The sequence below is a fragment of the Natator depressus genome, chromosome 3 (genome assembly GCF_965152275.1).
Source record: "Natator depressus isolate rNatDep1 chromosome 3, rNatDep2.hap1, whole genome shotgun sequence".
NCBI lineage: Eukaryota > Metazoa > Chordata > Testudines > Cheloniidae > Natator > Natator depressus.
The window spans coordinates 102486456-102510648 of record NC_134236.1 but is presented as its reverse complement, the minus strand read 5'-3'; the positions used below and the strand labels follow the sequence as shown (position 1 = coordinate 102510648).

Sequence of the window (24193 nt, the reverse complement as noted above, 5' to 3'; positions counted from 1 at the left end):
TCTGCTCACCATGATATCTATAAAATACTTCCCGCATTTTACAGCAGCAGTATGCAGTACTAAACAGTGTGTTTCATTATTATCCCATGAACAGCTGCCAACTGCACTTCCCTAGACTCCATTAGTATGTAAAATTTTCAACTAAAATAGCTTGGGAGTAGTCTAACTAGGAACAAAGAAACCAAAGAACCAGGTTCCCCACTTAGAAACTAGAAAGCCATACTGTTCTCAGTTCAGTAAAGAAATGTTTTCCCAATTGATACTGCTTCTGTTTCCTGCTAAAGCTCACAATAATAAACACCAGATTCTGGGGCAAAGTGCAGTGTTAGCTAAATAATTCAGACATTAATTTTCATTTTCTGAATCTGGTAACTATATGTTTAATGTATTTTCATAATGTGTCAATGAAGTTTACATATCATGTACACATTTTTTCACATATATCCACAATATACAATTATATATACACTCTAGTTCAACCTTCAGATTCATCTTTGTGATATACTGCTGTAAGCCAACGAAAGGAGAAAAAAACCCTCCAACTAAAAATATAAACTACTCTTGTCCAGGCCCTCTATGGTGTTGGGGGCTTCTGGAGTAGTGCAATTTGCACCTTTTGGTAATTTAAATTTCAGGCACTTTCAGTGAGACAAACATTTTGTTGAACGTACAATCTAATGACTTGGTTGAGATATCAAAATTCCTCCTATTAAGACCAGCTAAACTCATTTACAGACACTCAGGCTTACTTAGTATCACTTATACTTACTGCACACTCCCCCTGTTACCAATAAATATTCAAATTCTGATAATTTACATTTACAGTACCTTGATCAAAAGGTACTTCTATTGTCAAATCCTCCTTTTGTTATACTGTCTTAAAAAGAATGACTGACAGTTAGGGTGGGATTTTCAAAAATACACAACACTGCTGAACTTTTCCCATCAAAGTCAACGGCAAAACTCCTATAGAATTTAATGGGAATAGAGTTAGGCCAATATTGAGCACTTTTAAAAATGCCACCTTTCAAGACTTTGAATGGATACCATGCAACACTACTCTGAAATGTGCAAATACAAGAATGATTCTAGAAAGCCATTTTTACTCATTTGATTTCTGGATCTTGAAGAATAATCATGTTACATACAATGTAAATTGTATAGAGTACTAGTCAGTAGCAATAATGGAAATTTTCTTTTGGTGCTAATTTTAACAGCACATTTACCGTAACAGATGCCAGCTACAAATAATCATAAAAACAAAATAAAACCAAATTTAAAAAACCCCATATGATTCAATATCTGTTTTGTTTTATTTTTGCCATAATTCTCACTCCAGCAAACATGAATATCTGCTTAGTCATCTTGCTTAATTCTCAGTGTGTGATTTTTTTTCAAACTGCAAAAGGAACAACAGGTTTTATAATTAGGTAATGCAGTGAAAATCTGCAATAAGAGTAGTGGTGCAGCTTAAAAAGTGAAGAAAGTTCTTGCATAGCAAAATGAGATGGTCAGAGCTTTGGAAACATTCAGAACACTGCAAAGGCCTGCTGTCCACAATACTTTGCTGTTTATTAAAGAAACATTAGATAAGGAATAAGCAGCAAAGAGTCCTGTGGCACCTTATAGACTAACAGACGTATTCGAGCATAAGCTTTCGTGGGTGAATACCCACTTCATCAGATGCATGTAATGGAAATTTCCAGAGGCAGGTATAAATATGCAGGCAAGAATCAGGCTAGGGATAATGAAGTTAGTTCAATCAGGGAGGACGAGGCCCTCTTCTAGCAGTTGAGGTGTGAACACCAAGGGAGGAGAAACTGCTTTTGTAGTTGGCTAGCCATCCACAGTCTTTGTTTAATCCTGAGCTGATGGAGTCAAATTTGCAAATGAACTGAAGCTCAGCAGTTTCTCTTTGAAGTCTGGTCCTGAGGTTTTTTTTGCTGCAGGATGGCTACCTTTAAATCTGCTATTGTGTGTCCAGGGAGATTGAAGTGTTGTCCTATAGGTTTTTGTATATTGCCATTCCTACTATCAGATTTGTGTCCATTTATCTCTTTATGCAGGGACTGTCCAGTTTGGCCAATGTACACAGACAACCCGCCAACCTGAAGCATATTCTCACCAGCAATGACACACCGCACCATAGTAACTCTAATTCAGGAACCAATCCATGCAACAAACCTCGATGCCAAGTCTGCCTACATATCTACACCAGCAACACCATCACAGGACCTAACCAGATCAGCCACACCGCCACCGGTTCATTCACCTGCATGTCCACCAATGTAATATACGCTATCATGTACATAGCAGAGGGGCATTGCTGGCACATCAGCCAAACTGGACAGTTCCTAAGTAGTCCCTAGCCTGATTCTTGCTTGCATATTTATACCTGCCTCTGGAAATTTCCACTACATGCATCTGACGATGCATGTATTCACCCACAAAAGCTTATGCTCCAATACGTCTGTTAGTCTATAAGGTGCCACAGGACTCTTTGCCGCTTTTACAGATCCAGACTAACATGGCTACCCCTCTGATACTAGAGAAGGAATGTGAGCAAGGTAAGTTTGGAACACAAGTGCACAGCCAAGTAACAAATACCGTATATAATACACAAAACTGGCATTAAGATGATAGCAGTAGGATTGCCAACTGATTGCAGAAAACCGAACACCCTTGCCCACCCCTTCCCCGAGGCCCCACCCCTGCCCTGCCCCTTCTCTGAGACCCTACCCCTGCTCACTTTACCCCCTCCCTCCATTGCTCACTCTCCCCTACCCTCACTCACTTGCTCATTTTGACTGGGCTGGGGCAAGGGGTTGGGATGCGGGAAGGGGTGAGGGTTCCATCTGGCGGTGCAGGCTCTGGGGTGGGGCTGGGGATGAGGGGCTTGGAGTGTGGGAGGGAGCTCCGGGCTGGGGCAGGGGGTTGGGGTTGGGAGAGGGTTCCGACTAGGAGTGCGGGCTCCAGGGTGGGGCCAGAAATGAGGGGTTTGGAGTGTGGGAGGGGGTGAGGGGTGTGGGCTCTGGGTGGCACTTACCTCAGGTGGCTCCCGGAAGTGGCCAGCATGTTCCCGCTCTGGCTCCTAGGCGCAGGGGTGGCCACGGGGCTCTGCACGCTGCCTTTGCCCACAGGCGCCACCCCCACAGCTCCCACTGGCTGTGGTTCCTGGCCAATGGGAGCTGCGGAGCTGGTGCTCGGGGGCAGGGCAGTGTGCGGATCCCCCATGGCGCCCCTGCGCTTAGGAGCTGGAGGGAAATGCTGGCTGCTTCTGGGAGCCACACAGAGCAAGGTCAGGCAGGAAGCCTGCCTTAGCCCCGCTGCGCCGCTAACCGGACTCTTAGCCCCACTGCACCGCTAACCGGACCGGAGCCACCAGAGTCCCTTTTCAACCGGGCATTCTGGTTGAAAACTGGATGCCTAGCTATCCTAGATAGCAGCAGAAGTCCACGATGTACATGTACAAATACAGTACATGAAATATCCAAAGTACAGGAGATTTTTTCAGAAGACAAATTCAAAATAGTTAAAAGAAACTGAAATGTCACTAATCTTTTATCTTGATAGAAAGACTGTTCTTTCATAAACATAGTGTCTCACTAAACAGGTATAAAATTAACTTGGTAGGAAAAGGATCCCTCCACTTTGCATATAAAATGAATGCCTATTTCAAAATATTAATTTACATAGTTTAGTAACTTATTGGTAAAAAATTCCCAATTAAACTACTCACACTGCCATTCTTAAACTTGTACTCAGTTGCAAGCCATCTGCTGGTATCTCCTTATCATTTGTATTAACTATCACTTATACAATATTTTCCCATTCCTCAGTCTTTAAGTGGTTATCATCAATGGATCAATAGAACAAGTAAAAGCAATGTCATGCCCTTTGGTGGGCAGAACTGCTACTTGCACAGCAGCTGAAGGATAAATAACTTATGCTCTAAGACATCTGAATTCAGTGCTGTGGACACAGACAATAAACACACATTACAGAATAACTCAAAGCATTAAAATATTGTGATATTCCTTTGCAGTGTACGTTCATAAATATAAAACACTAGTTTACCATAAAAAGAGAGTGACAGAAAAACAGAGATCACTGGTGTATAAAAAAAACCAATCCTGTATTATGTGTGCCTTGTGAGGTGGACAAGCGCTCAACAAAAGCAAAATGAGGAGTGACAGAAATTTTAAATGAAGTTTAAGTATCTGGTATAGATGGTGCTATTTGTCTATGACTGGTGTGTGAGGAAAATGTGCAGTATGCGTACACCGTACACTTGACCTTACCTCTGGGATCTCACGTAATCTAGATTGTGCAACTAACTAAGGGCTCTCCTCCTGAGAAAAAAATTAATACATAGAAAAATTATTTCTTAAGAGAGGTGTATGTAAGGGATGCTCTTTCAAGTGGTTACAAGAAAAACAATTTCTTCTCTACAACTATCCCAACCGTACAGTAAAATACACTTTGCTGACCATAAAAAATATATTTTACATTTTGAGATGAATAGAGTGTTTATTGTGAAAACTGATTATCAAAGACTACAAATATCCTTGCCTTTGTTCTTTCTGGTTTTTGTTTGTTAATTTTTTTTTCTGTAGTTTTCATAATACTCAATATCTATTAGCACACATGGGTATTTATATGCATTAAGAAGATGACTTTTGTTTTGTTACTGTTTTTTCTATTAAAAGAAAAAATACATGTGCAGTTCTCACTATCTAAGTCAAATACAACTATAAAGTCAATATTTGGAATGATAAGACCCTGTTTTCAGCTGTTATAACTTTGCCAAACTTTAACTATTTGGGATAAACGTTTCCATGCTGTGTGTCTGCTTCAGGCTGACTTTTTAGAAAATCTGAACTAAAATGGTCCAACCAGTTTTAAACATGAGATTTGGGAAAATATCGTCGCTCACAATAAAAAAAAAAAAAAAGTCTTACAATTGTTTTCTTGAGAAGTGAACCGTGGCCACTGGGAGCTGCGGGGGCCGTGCCTGTGGATGGCCAACATAAACAAACTGTCTCGCGGCCTGCCAGCAGATTACCCTGATGGGCCGCGTGCAGCCCGCGGGCTGTAGGTTGCCCACCACTGATCTAGAGTCTCCGTGCATTGGAGCAGGTACATGAAATTTGGCAGGGGGCTTGCTCTGGTGCCAGCGATGGGCTGGGCCTTTTGCCATTCCTGTGAAAATTTGTCCAAATTTGCTCAAGTTATAAGCCTCTAAAAAATTCACTTTGCAGATGGGTCAGTAGAGACTTGTTAGAGTCTGGCAGCTAAATTCTCTGAAGATTCTACCTGCACTGATCATGTTCGACCCCAAAGTTGCAGGGGCTGAGCAGAACTTTCCCTATAATTCCTCCTGCTGGTGATGCCAAGCACAGGGACTGAAAGCAGGGAGACTCTCTCTCTCTCTCTCATCTTCCCTTATAGGAATTCAGGAAGCATGGAAGAAGAGGAGAAATCAGCTTGACTCAGATGAAGGAGCTGAGGAATTGGGGGGAAGGGGAAACAGAGGGAGAATAGAAACAGAGAGGAGGAGAGGGTTACAGGCACTAGAGGGAAGGATAAAAAGCGGTTTACAGGTGCACACAGAGAGGGAGCCAGTAGCTGGGGGAATGGGGGAAGATAGGAGCAGAAGGGGAAGGAGCTGGGAAATGGATAGGGGAAGAGGGAGGGAGACAGGAGCTGGGAAGATGGGGGTGTGGGTTTGGATAGGAGCAGAGCAGGAGGGGACAGGAGCTTGGTGGGTGGAAGGAGCAGAAGGGTGGTGGTGGCAGGAAATGGGGGGCAGGGTGGATTAACTTAAATTCCAGTATTTTCATCATCATTTAAAACATCAAGCAGGAAACCTTGATTTAAATAATCAATTTTAATCTTGTTTTGCATTTGTACTTCTTAGTTATTTTCATATAAAAGGATGATTCTCAGTGGCTAGTAACCATTAAAACATGTTGATTTACAACTAAATATAGTATTTACACTAAATTTGGTGCTTTTTTTTTGCTAACCCGAGGATACACTCTACCTATACATATTGATTTGATCAACTGTATAGCTTAACTTACATTTATTTAGATTCTTAATTTTTACATTTTTATTACGGCAAAAATGGTGACTGATACATTTATTTACTAGATGGCAATTAATTAATTTGTGATTTATATCAAGCTCTATTTGGATGGACATTTAATAAAAATGCACAAAACAGCATTCAATTATTTTTTAATAAAACCAACTACTTAAATGTGCTGGATGCATAAGGAAAAAAGTTTATCAAAACTAACTGATTTATTAAAGTTAAACAAAACAAATATTATCTGTAATTAGTGAACTTAAGTGATTGTTTCTATTCACCATGTTCTTGAAGGTTTTAGATCCAATAGAGCTCATCCTCTCACACCTAATTTTTATTCATAGACTGGAAAAAGAAAACAAGCTTTCCTGCTTTTTTGATTCCCAATTGGCTTCTTAACTTTGAATGAACTAGTCATTGAACTGAGTTAACTGAACAAACTAAAATGAAGAAAATATTCGCTCTGTACGTAGAGAACAGGCTACTGCCCAGAACAACGGGTTTAGCACTGTAATAAATTCTGGTTTCAGATTATTAGCCAGTGACTTCCACCAGGTCAGTGGTTTGACTTTCTTTAAAACTTGGCAGCAAATATATAAAGCTCAATTTTTTCTGCATTTAATTTAAATATTTTTAATAGATTATAAATGTAGGCCCTAACATAGGTTGTCAATTTCAAATTTAATTTTATATAAGTTTACTTTTTAAAATGAACTTTATAGTTAAATTTTAAAATACCTGATTTATTTGATTTTTTCCTACACCTGATCTGGGTGGGAGTATATAGGAGGAGAGGGGGAGGGAGTAGGCTGGGACATAGCCACTAGCGAGCACTCTTCTCCAAAACCTGGAACTGAACCCAGGAGTCTTGAGTCTCTATACTTCTCTGCTGCCTGCAAGTATTTGAGACTGGCAAAGTATGTGTCTCATGTTCCCCCCAGTGGCTGGTTCCCACAAGTGGCTGGTCATGGGCTACTATTGCTATCAGTTATTTGTTACATCAACTGGGAGTGGTGTTTGCTGTAGATCTACACGCCCAAACCCTGATGATGCCCCAAGTTGGGGGTCAATACATGACAGAATATCTGTTTTCTCAAGGTTTTTGTTTTTTGTGTGTTTTTCGTTTTAATTAGGAAGCTACATTAAAAAAAAACACTATCTTAAAACAACATTTAAGGTTGCAAAGTCAAACATAAGGAAATGTAGGAAATACCAGAATCAAGATTGCCTGTATCATACAGTCTTTAATTATATGACCACATCCCATTTTTTCTAGGGAAGTGCTGCCTCATTCAGGGCACAAGATGAACCAAATTGTGGGAAAGAATAAAGGTCGTATAATGAATTACCGGTAAGCTCATTTTTTGCAGAACTAGGAAGGTATGTAATGAATGGGGCAGGGGACTGCAGGAAGAGAAAGAATGGCCTTTGCAGATGAAAGCTGCCAAGGATAATTTCATTTTATTCTTGTCTCTGTCACAGAGTTTCTATGGGATACTGAGCAACTCACTTAAAGCAAAATGTTAACGGTTGGCCACTAATTGTTTTGATCCTCATTTTCTGGATGCTTGAAGTGAGGCCCCTGGAGCTAGATTTGCAGAAGTGCAGAGTGCTCACAGCCGCAACTGAAAGTCAATGGGGGCTGTATTTCAAACATATGAAGTGGTATAAAAATGCTAAGTACTCTGGAAAATGAAGGCGTAGGTGTTTCAAGTCAGATACCCAAAATGGGGCCTTAATTTTGGTAGGGGCCTCTATGCACTACCGTAATATAAATCAATTAATCAAAATATTAATAACTTCTTGGCCTACAAAACACACACAAGAGCTAAGGGAGGATTTATTAAAGGGGATACTCTAGATTCTAGTACAGAAGAGAGGACAGAAGTTGATAAAGTACAGGTAGGAACTGAACAGAAAAACAAACAAAAAAGAGTCCTCTTCTGCAGATAATTAAATATTGACAAATTTTATAATTATATACAAATGCTAGAAGTATAAATACTCAGATGGGTGAACTTGAGTGCTTGGTATTAAATGAGAATAGTGCTATAATTAACTTGGGTGAATGATGGCACTCAATAGGACATGGCAATACTGGGGTACAAAAAATACAGGAATAACAAAGTAGGTTGCACTGGTGGGGGAGTGGCACTATATGTGAAGGAAAGCAGAGAGTCAAATATAGTGGAAATCTGAAATGAATCTGTACCATAAAATCTCTATGGATAGAAAGTCCATGCTAGAATAATATAAGTATAACAATAGGAATATACTACCAACCATCTGACCAGAATGGTGACAGTGATTTTGAAATGCTCAGGGAGATTAGAGAAGCTACAAAAACAGAAAATCCAATAATAATAGGGGATTTCAACTATCCCCATATTGTCACCTCAGGATGGGATGCAGAGATAAAACTTCTAGTCACCATTAATGCTTCATGGAGCAGCTAGTCCTGTAGAGCCCACAAGGGGAGAGGAGATTCTTGATTTAGTCCTATGTAGAGCACAGGATCTGGCCCAAGAGGTGAACACAATAGATCTGCTTGGTAATAGTGACCACAATAAAATTAAATTTATCCTCCTTGGGGGAAGGGAAGGGAGAATACCAAAGAAACCCACAAAAATGGTTAATTACCTTTTGTAACTGTTGTTTTTCGAGATGTGTTGCTCATGGCCATTCCATTCTAGGTGTGCGCATGCCCACGTACACAGTTGTTGGAGACTTTTGCCTTAGCAGTAACTGTAGGGTCAGCTGCGGTACCCCCTTGATTGTCGTACTCGTGCGTCAGTATATCAGACACTGCCGGCCCTATGCCCTCTCAGTTCCCTCTTGTGGCAACTCCGAAAGTGGGGCAGGAGGGCGGGTAATGAAATGGTCATGAGCAACACATCTCGAAGAACAGTTACAAAAGATAGGTAACCGTTTTTGTTTCTTGGAGTGCTTGCTCATGTCGATTCCATTCTACATGACTCACAAGCAGAATCCCTGTAGGTGGGCTAGCAGTTCACAGATGTGTGGCTTCCAACACTGCTCTACCGAAGCCAGCATCATCTCGGGCTCGCTGGGTAAGCACACAGTGAGATGTAAATGTATGCATGGACAACCATGTGGTGGCCCTGCAGATGTCAAAAATTGGCACACGGGCCAGGAAGGCCACCTCCGAGGCTTGAGTTCTAGTCGTGGGCGGTTACAACTGCCAGTGAAGGCACCTTTGCCTGATCATAGCAGAAACAGATGCAGGCTGTGATCCAGGAAGAAATTCTCTGGGCGGACACTGGACGACCTTTCATCCTATCTGCCACCGTGACAAACAACTGAGTCGACTATGGAATGACTTCCATATGAGGAGAGATTAACAGGACTGGGACATTTCAGCTTGGAAAAGAGACAACTAAGGGGGGATATGATAAAGGTCTATAAAATCATGACTGGTATGGAGAAAGTAAATAAGGAACTGTTATTTACCCCTTCACAGAACACAAGAATTAGTGGTCACCAAATGAAATGAATAGACAGCAGGTTCAAAACAAACAAAAGGAACCATTTTTTCACACAACGCACCCTCAATCTGTGTAACTCTTTGCCAATTCCAGAGGATGTTGTGAAGGCCAAGACTATAACAGGGTTCAAAAAAGAACTAGATAAGTTCATGGAGGATAGGTCCATGAATGGCTAGTAGTCAGGATGGGCAGGGATTGTGTCCCTAGCCTCAGTTTGCCAGAAGCTGGGAATGGGCGAAGGGGATGGATCACTTGATGATCGCCTGTTCTGTTCATTCCCTCTGGGGCACCTGGCATTGGCCACTGTCAGAAGACAGAATACTGGGCTACATGGACCTTTGGTCTGACCCAGTATGGCTGCTCTTATGTTCTTGCAAAACAGTTTGCTCCTCTCGATATAGAAGGCTAGCGCCTTCCTGACATCCAGAGAGTGCAGCTTATGCTCCTCCTCTGACTTATGAGGCTTTGGGCAGAAGACTAGCAGAAATATGTCTTGGCTCATGTGAAATTGCAAAACCACCTTGGCAGGAAAGCTGGATGTGGTCGCAATTGGACCTTGTCCTTGAAGAACACCATATAGGGCAGTTCCGATGTAAGCACCCTAATCTTGGAGAGCCTTCGGGCAGAAGGTATTGCTACCAGGACCACCACCACCTTCCAGGAGAGCAGAAGAAGGGAACAGGATTCCAAGGGCTTGAATGGGGTCCTCATGAGTTGCACAAGCACCAGATTCAGGTCCCACCAGGGGACAGGATCCCATACTTGAGGACTTTCAAGAATTGGACCGTCATGCTATGTGCGAAGACCGACCTGCCCTGGAACAGAGGGTGAAAGACTGATATAGCGACCCGGTTGACCTTAATTGAGGAAAGGGACAAACCTTGGAGCTTGAGATGCATAATGTAGTCCAGGATCAGCAGCAGTAAGGCCTGCTCAGGCCTAACCTCATGGGCTGAGGCCCAGCACGTAAAATGTTTCCATTTGGCCACATCGGTTGCTCTTGTGGAGGGCTTCCTACTTCCCAGTAGGACCTGTTGAACTTGGGCCAAACATTCCCATTCCTCAGCAGTTAACCATGGAGCAAGCAAGCTGTGAGGTGCAGCGCCACCAGATTCGGGTGCAGCAACTGGCCATGGTTCTGCAATAGGAGATCCAGCCAGAGGGCAGTGGCATCGGGGTTGCCACTGACAGATCCATGAGCGTGCTGAACCAGTACTGGTGCGGCCACGCTGGGGCTATCAGGATGACCATGACCTTGTCTTGCCTGATCTTCATGAGAGCTCTGAGAAGAAATGGCACTGGCAGGAAAGTGTACACCAGAGCCCCCCACCAAGGGAGCAGAAGGGCGTCCAACAGGGAGCCCCTGTAAACCCCCAAAATGAGCAGAACTGGTGGCAGTTCCTGTTCTGGCAAGTTGCAAACAAGCCCACCTGGGGAAACCCCCACCTTTGGGGGACCTTGTTGACCACATTGAGTGGGGAGACCACTCATGGCGAGATGAGAAGGGTCTGCTGAGGTGATCTGCCAGTATGTTCCTGGTTCCGGGATGGTACTGTGCCACGGAGATGAATGGCATGCTGCACGCAGAAGTCACATAGACTGAGAGCTTCCTGGCAAAAGGCTGATGACCTGGCTTTGCACTGTTTGTTGATATAAAACATCACGGTGGTGTTTTCTTTCAGGACTTAAGTAACTTTGCCTTGCAACTGGGGTGAAAAAGCCTGGCAGGCCAGGTGGACCACCCTGAGCTCCCTGACATTTATGTGGAGGGAGCGGTCAATTCCCAACCAGTGGCCCTATGTACTGAGCTCGCCCAGGCGGGCTCCCCAGCCTAGGTCTGAGGGTTCGGACACCAAAGTCAGCGACGGGAATGGGGCTGCGAAGGGGACTCCCTGCACCAGCAATGCAGGGTCCAGCCACCATGCCAGTGACACCAGGATGTGGTCTGGCACCTTGATTACCAAGTCCAGGTTGTGCCTGTTGGGGATGCAGACCGACACCAACCACGCCTGCAGCAGCTACAGGTGTAGCCGGGCATGATGGACCACATAAGTACAAGCAGCTATGTGGCCTAGCAGCCTTAGACAAATGCAGGCAGTGGTGAGCGGATGACCCTTCACACATGAGATTACATCTAACATGGCTCAGAAATAGAAATCTGGAAGGACTGCCTTGGCCTGTGTGGAATTGAGAACTGCCCCGATAAACTCTATCCGTTGCACTGGTAAGAGGGTTGACTTCTGCTCGTTCACTAAGACGCCCAGGTCATGGCTTGTGGACCACATCAGATCGAGGCTGCTCTGCACGTGATCCTGCGATCTGCCCTTGATGAGCCAATCATCAAGATAAGGATAGACTTGGACCCCCACCCCCCCAATGTCTCAGGTAAGTGGCTACTGAGGCCATGCATTTTGTAAAGACCCACAGGCCGAGGAGAAGCCAAAGAGAAGTGCTGTGAATGGGAAATGGTGCTGGCCCACCATAAAGCGGAGGAACCGTATGTGTCCTTGGAAGATAGAGGTATGGAAATAAGCACCTTTCAAGTCAAGAGCAGTATTCCAGTCTCCCAAATCCAGGGAGGGAATGATGGAGGCCAGGGATACCATGCAAAACTTCAACTTTTTGAGGTACTTGTTCAGTTGACAGGTCCAGAATGAAACATAGGCCCCTTTTTGCCTTTGGAATCAGGAAATAGCGGGAGTAGAAAACTTTCCCCCTCATTTCCTGAGGGACCTCCTCTACAGTCCCCAGTTGTAGAAGGTTGTTTACCTCCTGAACAAGGAGTTGCTAGTGAGAAGGGTCCCTGAAGAGGGGGGATGGGAGGGAGGGGTGTCCAAAAACTGGAGGGTGTAGACCGACGACACAAATTCAAGCACCCAGTGGTCCGAGGTGACTCTTGACCAGGTCGAATGGTAAAGACAGAGATGGGTGAGGAAAAGATGGGGTAGATCCAGGAAGGTGACTGGTGCGTCGCTCTCGACTGCACCCTCAAAATGAGTGCTTCTGGCCCCCTTGATGTTTCATCAGGCCAGGTTGCTCAGGCAACTAAACCCAGTGTCCCTTCTCCTTGCAGGTCCCTGCAAAGAATGACAAGACCTTGGGGGTGGGGATGGATGGAATGGCTTCCTTGAAGACTGAGGCATATGTATCTCCACCAGGGGAGGGCACTTGGGGTAGACACTTACTCCTGCTCCACAGTGCCCGCCGGCACATCCTGCACCAAGCCCGCTGCTGCTGGGTCCGACTGGGGCTTGTCTGGTGCAGTGTCTGAGGACTGGTGAGACCGGCATAACGGGTATGCTCCAGGCATTCCAACAAGGGCATTGTGCTGGCCGCTGGCCCTGCTGCCAGGTCAGTATTGCCATGGTGGCGGCACCCTCCGGAGCCCAGTCGTGACGGTGCTGTCTTGGCGAGGGGCTGAACTCCCTCTCAGTGCTGGAGAAGTCCTCTTCTTTGGGTGACCAGGGCAGGGCTTTTGAGGCCTGGGTCTGGCAGCTAACTGTCACTGCGGGTGACTGGTACCTGGAGTAATCTGACCGGTGCCAGGAGTAGGGGGAACAGTGCCAAATTGAGGAGTGTCCCCGAGGTCTCGAACGGTGACTGTTGGTGCGAAGATGACCATTGCCAGCTGTAAGATGACCGCTGTCTCACTCTAGGTGAGGCCCGGCGAGAGGGCGGAGACCAAGAACACGGTGACAGCGACCTGTAGCAGTGAACTGGTGACCTGGGCTGACGTGGAGACCAAGGGCACAGCGACTTAGGGGCTCTGCCTTGGCTCCGGAGACCAGTGGCACTCACTCGCCTTCTGGGAGCCCTTGACATCTGGCTTGCCCTCGTAGGAAGCCTTAGCCAGGTCCATCACCACACGCGATGCCGGCTGTGGCAGGAGAGTCCATTGGGTGCCAGAAACTGAGAGGGTGTTGACTGCGCTGTCAGCCTGGGTCCCCTACCGCTCCCCAGAGTCGGTGGCAGATCCCTTAGTGGGGTAGTGCTCCCCGGGGGTGAGCCTCCTTGTGGCTCTGGCATGGGCGGGCAGCCCAAGAGGGGCCTTTTCTCAATGCCCCTCGATTCGGCTTGCTCTGTGCTGGGTCCCTCTTCTAAGACTTCTTTTTAGGTACCGGCGAAGGGGACCAGCGCCGGGACGAGCCCGGTGTTGGGGGAGCACCGTGCACCAAGGCCGAAGTGCTGGGCATTGCATCTGGCTGGGCCAGCTCCAGCCTCCATGAGGAGGGCCCTCAAGCAAATGTCCTGGGATGAAAGTTCTTACAAATGCGACACTTCTCTTTAATGTGGGATTTCCCCCGGCACTTCAAACAGCTACCATGCAGGTCACTAACAGGCTTAGGCCTGTTGCAGTCAGAGCAGGGCTTTAAACCCAGAGACCGGGGCATGCCCCACCTGGGGAAAGTCCCAGCTGGAACCCTAAATAAACTAAACTAAACTAACTAACTAGAGTACTTAATAGCTACTTACTAACTAATCTACTACAAACAAAACTATTTACAGCTGGAACCAAGGTTCAGAAGAAGGAGAAAACCGCTGACCATTTGTGAAGCAAGGGAAAGAGACGCTCCGACCAACCACCCACAGGCAGCGAGAAGGAATTGGGAGGGTATACTACCAGTGGTGCCTGATATACCAACACGAATGCAGCACTCAAGGGGGCGTCATAGCCGGCCCTACGGATACCGCTAAGGCAAAAGTCTCCAACAACTGTGCATGTGGGCACACACACACACACACACACACACACACACACACACACACACACACACACACACACACACACCTAGAATGGAATAGACATGAGCAAGCATTTGAAGAAGAACAGTAGCATTTAATTTTAAAAAAGGGGAACTACAAAAAAATAAGGAAGGTAGTTAAATGCACATTAAAAGGAACAGTCACAAGAGTAAAAAGCCAGCAAGCTGCATGGAAACTTAAAAAACAGCAAAAGAGAGGTTCAAACTAGATGTATTTGCCAAATTAAACAAAACAAAGCAAAGAAAAACTAAAAACAGTAAGAGCTCCAATATGCCACTATGGCTAAATAGCAGAGTAAAATAGGCATAAGGGCACCCTTTAAAAAGCAGAAGTCAAATCCTACTGAGGAAAATAGAAAGGTGCATAAACTCTGGCAAGCCAAGGGTAAAAGTATAATTAGATAGGCCAAAAACAAATTTGAAGAGTAACTAGCAAAAGACACAAAGACTAACAACAAAAAAATTCAAGTACAGCAGAAGCCAATCAATCAATGGGGCCACTGGATAATCTGGGGGCTAAATAAAGAAGACAAGGCTTTGCAGAGAAGCTAGATTAATTATTTGCACCAATCTTTGCATTTGTTTTCACTGCAGAGGATGTGAGGGAGAGTCCCACACTTGAGCCATTCTTTTTCGGTGACAAATTTGAGGAACTGTCCCAAATTGAGGCATCAGTAGAGGAGGTTTTGGAACAAATTGATAAATTAAACAGTAATAAGTCACCAGGACCAGATGGTATTCACCCAAGAGTCCTGAAGGAACTCAAATATGAAATTGCAGAACTACTAACTATGGTATGTAACCTATCGCTAAAATCACCCTCTATACCAGATGACTGGAGGACAACTAATGTAATGCTGATTTTTTTTAAAAGTCTCAGAGGTGATCCTTACAATTACAGGCCAGTAAGCCTAACTCCAGTGCTAGGCAAATTGGTTGAAACTATGGTAAAGAACAGAATTACCAGACATATTTACTTTTAAATAGGCAATGACCAAGAGCCCAATTCAGTTTAAAAAAAAAAATCTTGATGATACTGTTGTGCTCAAGATCGCGGAAGAAGCAGAAAATTGATTTTTCCACAATTTTCCAGAATGCAGAGACTGGACATACTTTGATTTATTGAATTGGGCCCTAAAATTAGCTTTATGATATCTCATCAATTCTTAAAAAGTAAGTGTTTTATTCTTTAACAAAATGGAAGCTCCAGTGTAAATTTGCTCTAAATGAGATTAACTTTGAGAGCTGATATGAAGTATTCTGTGAAGAGATATTTATCAATTATTAAAATAATTACATCAATTCATCCACTGTCATAAATATGTCAGTCACTGATTCAATCAACTTATAATTACAAGGCCAGATTCCAATGTAGATGATTATGCAACTTTATACTGCAAAATACTGACAGAATTGATGACCAAAAAATGAATTTGGGGACTAGCCACAGAATTTATATTTGGTGCGAGCAACCAAAATGACTATAAAGGAAAAGGAAATTAGTTATGCTGAAAACTCAGAGAAGCCTGAACCTAAAGGAAATATTATGTAATACTGTAGGTTATATGAATCTCTCCTGCTAATTAACTAATTCAGCTGAGCTAATTAAATTAACTGTTTTCCTGCTGCACACCTACCATATACAGTCCATCCCATTTTCTTATGGAAGAAAATATTGTTTCGGCAAGTAAAAGTTGATAATTGTTAATTATTGTAATTAAAAATTAAATAAATCCCATTTTGAATAAACCAAACGCTGAAGAACCTGGTCAAACTTTGGGGTGAAATAATGCCTCATTGACTTCAAATACAAGTATGAAAGTGGATTTCGGAAATCAACTATTACATATGAAATCTCACCTGAAGCACTTCAAAAGTTATGAAGACATCAGAGGGCATACGGATACAAGGAACAAGAACACTGCAGATCAGGTTGTTGGAACATGATATTTGTGTCTGAGGGTGGGGTTGGAGGGTAGGAAAGGGTGGGGGTAGGAGATGCGAGCACCAGAGCATTATAACCCCGTTTCCACTTTCAGCATGAAAGTTTTCTTTCTTTCTTCTTTTCATTGAAAACAAAGTTGAAAATTTAAGCAAAGAGAAGTCAGGGAGCTGCTCATGTCTTTCTCTGGACTTTGATAGGAGTCTAGGGTCTGCTGAGAAACAGCTAATGCACCTGGGCACATCCTTGATGCATTAATTTTGTGCATATGCTGTTTTACACCTCAGTAGCTCCCGAATCTCTTTCTAGGATTGATAGCAAAGATTTTTCCAATCATCTAACCTTTCTCCAGGTATTGAATAAATACTCTCAGGACCCAGGGAAACAATCCCATAGTCCCATTCTCTCACAGATCCCACTCTGGCTCCATAGAAAGATGACAGGGCTAGCAAACTAGACATAACCAAGAGACCATGAGAGGTGGTAATCCAAAGACGTAATAATGAGTTAAGGCATCTCTTTGCTGCAATTAATAATTTAATAAGAAGATACTGACAGAGTAAATCCTTCAATGCTACGTAAGAAACCCAGGGACCACCACTGGAGCCTACTTTTGCTTTCAAGGATATACTTTAGTATATGTCTGTGTATTTTGTTAAATTCATGCATTATGGTACCATAAAGTATACTATGTTCATTTGGTATCGAACCATCTGTGAGATCTCCCAAGAATGACACATGCACATGGCTCGGATAAAATTAAGACCATGCTGAATCCTCCCTGTCACTGAAAACAGCCAATTTTTGCCTACTTAATTCAGACTTTGAATTGAAGAGCCTTGATTACTAAGCCTCCTGAGAATCCCCGTCTACACTCTGGAACAGACATATTACACAACCTATCCTTCCCGCCTCCAAATGAAGCACAGCAAAGCCCCAGGTCCAGATCCGCAACATTTAACTTGTAGGTGCCTTGAAAATCACTTGAATCTGCAAATCTTGGTTTAGGTACCTAGACTTCCTATACACTGAATGGGAAGAGACAGGCCCCTGAGAATGGGTTCCACAAAAGCCAGCATTTGAGGCAGGAAGCTACCTAAATTAGCCAATGAGAGACGCAGATTAGAGTGGTGTTCCCTAAGCCCCATCCCTCTCACAATGTTAAGCACTAAGTCCGGGCTGGTGGGAGGTTCTTATTGCTGTTTCTGATCCACAGCCAGGAGCCCATGTCCTGGAGTGTGGTGGCTTAAGCAAAAATGGCAGCTGCACACTCATAACTCCTTATAACCTTTAGCCAAGTGCTTTGGAAACTCACCCTCCTCCCCCACCTCCCACTCCTCTCTGGCCATTTTGTGTGGAGTAGGCGTGCTCTGAGCGCAACTAACAGATCAGGCCCCTAACGCAAGATAGGTGTTGTCTCGCCTATCTTCCCCTCATTTGAGGATTGCACTGAGGCTTAGGCTTGAGATAGGTGTCCAGACACCTGTCTGAGACAGCAGTACACATGCCGAAAGGCAGAAACTTAGGCACCTAGTGAGTTTAGACACCTACAGGGTTAGGAAGCAGCTGAGGGAGAGGGGCCAGGAGAGGGAGGGTTGTGGATCACACTAGCAAGTAAATCTGGGATTCAAGCAATTTAAGTCCCCTGGTGACTCTGAGCCCTTTGATTATTTACTCCTCTAGCCTTATTAATTGCCTGGACAGGAAGTTTTCCCATCCCATTCAAATTTTGGTTGGCTAGTTCATGGATACACTCAGCTGTCCAACTTAGTAATAGTAAGGGTAGCTGTAGAATTATAGTAGCGCGTGATTGGGGCCACACTGTGTTAGGTGCTGTACATACACAAAGTAAAAAGACTGTCCCTACTCCAGAGAACATTCAATCTTGGGACGCAATCCAGCAAAAATCTGTGAACTTGCATAACTATATGCACTGTATGTAGTCCCATTGTCCTCAATGGCAAAACTCACAGTGTGCAAAGGTAAGCATGTAAAGTTATTACAGTTAAAGTTATTAAATCTTGCTCAACATACACTTATGAAGTCATCTGGCTTTTGTATTTCTTTAACAACTGCAATTACTTTCTCTCTCTCTCTCTGAGTCTTTGCAGGACCAGGGCCTTGGTTAATGCCAAGGTGCAGCAGGTAGACAAAACAAACAGGCTGGGGAGAATGGGGATGAGGTAACAGTAACATGACCATGTAATATGGACACAGTTTGGCTCACCACCTGCCTACCCATCATCAGCTGGCAGAGTTCTGTAGGCATCCTGGCAAAAGTGAATCTGAAGGACGGATTTGAACGAGGACAAAGTAGAACAACAGGACAGTCCCCTGTACCTGCATCAGGTTTGCACCTGCTGGAGGATTGGAGGTATTGGCCCGTTAGGGTCCACTACTGTATACACTATTGGCCTAGACTCAATTTTCAGACACCACTTAATGGGAATTGTGGGCACTCAGCACCACTGATAATAGGCAATGTGGAGGAGATAACTTTGTTTTAAAAACTGTAACCTTGGAATTTCCTGTCTTTTTCATGCTTGCTGTCTGAAATATAACATAGCCGTAGTGCAATTTTTGGGATTTAAAATACCAATAAATAATTTTACTTTTTCACGCTTACACTGCAATACTCAGGATGTTGTACAATATTTACATTTATGGACAACACAGCAAAAACATTCCAGTAAAAAAAACACTCACATTTTAAACAAATGCTATATTAAAAATCAATGGAAGGGGAAATCTGGACATGGTGGGAGAAAGTAATGAATATTCAGGCATTATATTCCACCTTGAAAATTACCAAGTAAATTGACAGTGCAAAAGCAATATACAGCTGTCCCTTTTCTTCAGTTTGATATATTTCAGTTCTTGCTCACTGGTGACACTAATTTGTTTAGTATTATAGCAATAATTTCTAACAGCTGTTGTCACATTAATAAACTATGTCAGATAACTGAAAATTTCAACAAACTACTTACGTTAAATACATTAAAAATCCGCTGCTGAATAAACTGCTAGTTAAATAAGATAACTACTTTCTTAAGTCATATACATATCCTTACTTATCAAAAACTACATTCATTATTAGTCAAACTGAATTTTAACAAATAAAACCTCACAAGAGAAATGGATCCAGTGCAAGGACTAATAGTGTGCATTTATACTGTCGTACAACAGATGCTGGGAAAGAAATTATTTTTGAAAAAAATATTTATTGAGAGTGCTTAATCAATCATACAGGTCTGAATAATTTTCACATTAACGACAGTGCCCGAGGACACACTGGAATGCAGGTTAAAAAGTACTCTCCAGTAAATACACAGGAGATCAAATCTAAACACATACCTAAGCCTACTATATGTTGCAGATATTATATGCGATAAGGTATGTATATTACACAGCTATGATATAATATATTTTTATTTTGTAATTTGACTTGTAACTCATTCAGTCAATAGGCATCAATCTCATGCTCTGGGAACATTTACACCATTAACAATTTACATTCATATAAAAATATAAATATAATATAGTAATATAATATATTGTTATTCATCTTACTTATTCATGGTGGGATACACAATCAACTCTTGCAGACATAAAACACCCCAAAATATGGTAGATTATGTACTTATTTTATTATTTACTTTTTATGTGCATGTACATTAAAGCAATATAGAAACAAAGGCACAATTAAGAAACATATTGAAATATTAGTGCCTTTTCCTTTTAACTGTGGGATAGCTCTTTGACACCTGCACTAATATCTGTATTTACAGTATGAAATATATAAGTAAATCTCAGACCATCAACTAATGGTACATTTTTCATTATTAGTCAATAGGGACTACATCTGAGGTAATATAGCACTTAAAATACCACAGAAAGAACCACAAGATGCTTTGATAGATAATGTTTCCGCTCATATGTAATTATTTCTCTTGCTCTCTTTTTTAGATTTGGAAATTTGACTGGTTTGTTGTTTTACACTAATATGTCCAGGTTTAGCACTCTGGACAGATATATTTTCATGTTGAAAGTATTTATCTTTCAAAAGTGCTCTGATGATCAAACACATTTTCCAACAGCAATTATTTTATGTTCTCTCTCAAATTTGTTCTATTTTGTTCATATTTTCAATTCTACTGTAGATTCTTTAATGAAAAGGCGATTATTTTGAATCGGGAATCCTTCCACTTTGTTTTGGACTATTTTATGCAAATAATTAGCATTACTTAAAGAAAACTATGGCAGTTAGAAAGTGTGAGAACAACTAGGATTATGAACATGAAAATATTCAATACAGTTTAATATTGAAGGACATGTTTCTGACAGCTAGACCACTGAATATGTAACAATGATAAAGTATCTGGCCACTCATATGCATTAGTTTTTTCCATGGTGTTCTCAAGCGTATCTGAGTACTTCAGAAAATAAACACAGTATGCACTCATGCTCATCCCTTAAAAGAGAAAAGAGTCTCCTTCTTCTCACACTTAACTTGAAAAGTCATCCACATCCTTTTTTTCTACATGAGATGTTGGAATGTTTTGGCCACAAGGTTAAGAAAGATTCTCCCATTTATCACAACCTGCCAAGCACAACAGGGTCACACCAAGCCAGAATTCTACCACTTAACTAATCCAGCTTCATCACAAGCATGAAACTTCAAAGATTTTTTGCCACAGGCAAAAATTAGTTCTTATTTGCTTTAAAACTCAAGTATCAATCAAGTTAAATTGTGCTTTAGTGGAGCTCATATTTTGCACATTCAGAATAATGTATATCTTTGCTCCTCAGTCCTGACTCTAATTGAATGCAGAGCTTACCTGGTATATCAATACAACTACTTACTTCTGTAACTTTCTCAAAGCAAAAGTAAGTACGACAAAAATCTGACAGATTGATTTTTGAAGAGGTAACAAAACCTTTTACCTTTTTTTATTTGATTAAAAAGCAAACTTTTGTATATCCAAACTATATGTGCATACAAATAATTCAAATTCATACATCAATACAGATATTAATAGATTACCATACTTCATAAAAGACATTTTCAAATTATTTTTGCATTCCAAACTTTTTACTGCTAGATATATTTAACTACTAGCCATAGTTATCATATTTCAAGGATAAGTAGCCAGGTTATAGATATTCCTAAAGTATCTTAATTTTGATGATTCAGAGATTTATTCATATGATCAGTCAAACAGAACTTTATTTTCACCTGAATATTTATTAGGGAACTCACAAGTTTGTTTTAGCTTAAACACTAAATCTTTCTGAATTCTACCATTTTGAGATTTTATTGACATTTTGCTTTCAATTCTATACAAACAATATGAATACTGTACTTTTTAATCAATACCTTCTTAAAGAATGATTATATAATAGGGTTTTTTAAATTCGCATTATGTTTCAAGACACTGTGCTACAGTTTTCTTGCAAATTATACTGTATTTCGTTTAGTTACTACTTTAAGCTAATTCTTAAATATTGCATTAAGTGAGAGAACACATGGAACACGGGTGGTGATACATGAATATAAATCTTCCTGTTAAGATTCTATGGGAATGTATTTTTTTATTTGGTTTTATCCAATCTTGTTTTGTTAGTTGGAAATGTAAGTATCATTGATAAAAAAAATTCCACACATCATATACAGGCATTTTATATACAAATGTAACAGACGTACAATTGTTTTATTTAAAAATATAATATTATAGTACAATTACAATGTCAAATAAATTAGGATTTATTCTGAAGTTGAAAACTGCATATTTTAAACAACAACACTATTTTTTTTCCAGCTTGCCATTTTCAAGCAACCCAAAGTCCATATTAATACTTACAAAATTTACATATATTTATGTGCTGACGAAGGAAAGAAAGCAGCAGAAGATAAAGGAGGAACAGGCTATTTTAGCATACCTATAAGGGATAATTAGGATATACAGAATTCTCTTATTTGCCTGCTCCATTTTACAGAATGCCTGGACAAGTTATTAAATCTTGCTCAACATACACTTATGAAGTCATCTGGCTTTTGTATTTCTTTAACAGATGCAATTACTTTCTCTATATACACACATTATTTCCCCAAAGCTAAATTTGAGATCACTTGCAGGCCATAACCTACAGTGGTGATGCTACTTAATATATTAAATGATTTAATGAATTATGTAATTCTAAGCATTCGAACACTTGCAAACAAATAATTCTTGCCTTAAAGAAAACTTGTCTTAGAAAAATGCTTGGAAAAACCAAAATTCTTAAGCAAGGAATTAAAAAAAGATATGTTGTTTATATATCTTTTTAGCATGTTCACTTATTTTAGTTTAGAAGACAAAAATCACAGTACCAAAAAAGTGGTGAGACAGTTAAAAGTCATTCAACTCAAATGTATTTCAGAAAATAGTGAGCAATCTAAGAAAAGAAACACGTAATTGGATACTGCCGCTTGCTGTTAACCAGACCCTAGAAACTAAATTGAAGAACTTATTGGCTGTAATAATTTATCATACCTTTCTTCAAAACAGGTTCCCTAAACAATAAAGCTCCCTGAAGCAGTAAATCAATTTTCACAGATGGACAGAAGTAATTTTTCCCCTGAACTTTGTTTCCTTTACTAGGATAATAAAACAGTACTCCTAGACCAAACCCTGTCTGATTCTCTTGAATGAAACAGACATTTAAGGAGCAGTAATCGTTACGCCAACTCACATCATGGCCCCTGAATGCAGCAGAGCAACAGCTTTGCTGTATTCGCCTACTACTCTGACTCAAAGGTAGAAAAATGCATTTGAACGCGCTGTACAGCAACACTCTATGCAGCAACCTATGTAAAAAAACATTTGACAGTCAGAATTCACGTTCCAGAAACTAACTATGTTACTACAAACCACAGCAAAAAGTTCTCAAAGATTTTGCAAAGCAGTAAAATCACAATCAAATGTGAACACCACAGTTTTGCTCCCGAATGTCCTATAACACTTGAGAAAAGTTTACCAGGAAAGGTAAAAGCTAGCCTTTTGAAGAAAAATTAGCACTGACACATTAGTATGATTACAATTCATCATCTTCTGTTCTACACAAATGTCAAATCATGTTAGAAATAACCTAAAATGTAATATGAATAAAATAAATTCACTTCATATATATACTTAATTAGTTTTGACAACAAATATTTTTTCCCAAATACAGCTAATTAATTTTATTGCTTAGGCTCTGAAAAATGATAGTTTCCCATCAAGACACTTGTCATAATGTTTTAACCATTAAGGATTCCCTATATTCAATTTATCCAAAAATTAATAAACTATTTACAGATTATATGAAGTATGAGACTTGTGTTGCATGTTATCTAAAATTCATTTTATTTCCTACAGAATTTAAAGTATAATGGAAAAAATGAAAATGAAGCTTTCTGAGAAAATACCCAAAATCAGAGAGTTTGAGGAACTCATAGTCATAAGCTACGCAGGAGTCACTATGATCAAACGTATGTGTTAAAACCAAATTCAAAACAACACATTACAGAGAAGAAAGTATGTTCTTTTTGTAATGAGACCCGGAGTGTGAATACAGTACCCATGAGTATCTCTCAATTTATCACTAAACTACATGCATATCAATCTCTCACATTAAAATCCATCATAAGCTTACCTCATTCGCCTTGGAAGAACTGAAACAAATTCCCCAACTTTGTAAACTTAGTCTCCAGAAACATATACTTGTGTTATGTTTAGCACCAATTTAATTCCACTGTACAGCATCTAAGGTGAGCAGCCAGTTCCAGGACCAGGAAACTCTATGTAAGTCAGCAGTATTGTATTTAGATTCAGAAACTACTAAAGACACTTTGTTCTTCCTAAAGACA

At 41.2% G+C, this 24193-nt stretch overlaps 1 protein-coding gene across 1 annotated transcript in view; it reads right to left on the bottom strand.

Annotated features, from left to right (window-relative positions):
* EYA4 (EYA transcriptional coactivator and phosphatase 4) overlaps positions 1 to 24193 on the bottom strand; it is a 219194-nt gene that overhangs the window by 99194 nt on the left and 95807 nt on the right. The gene's annotated exons all lie outside the window — the stretch shown is intronic.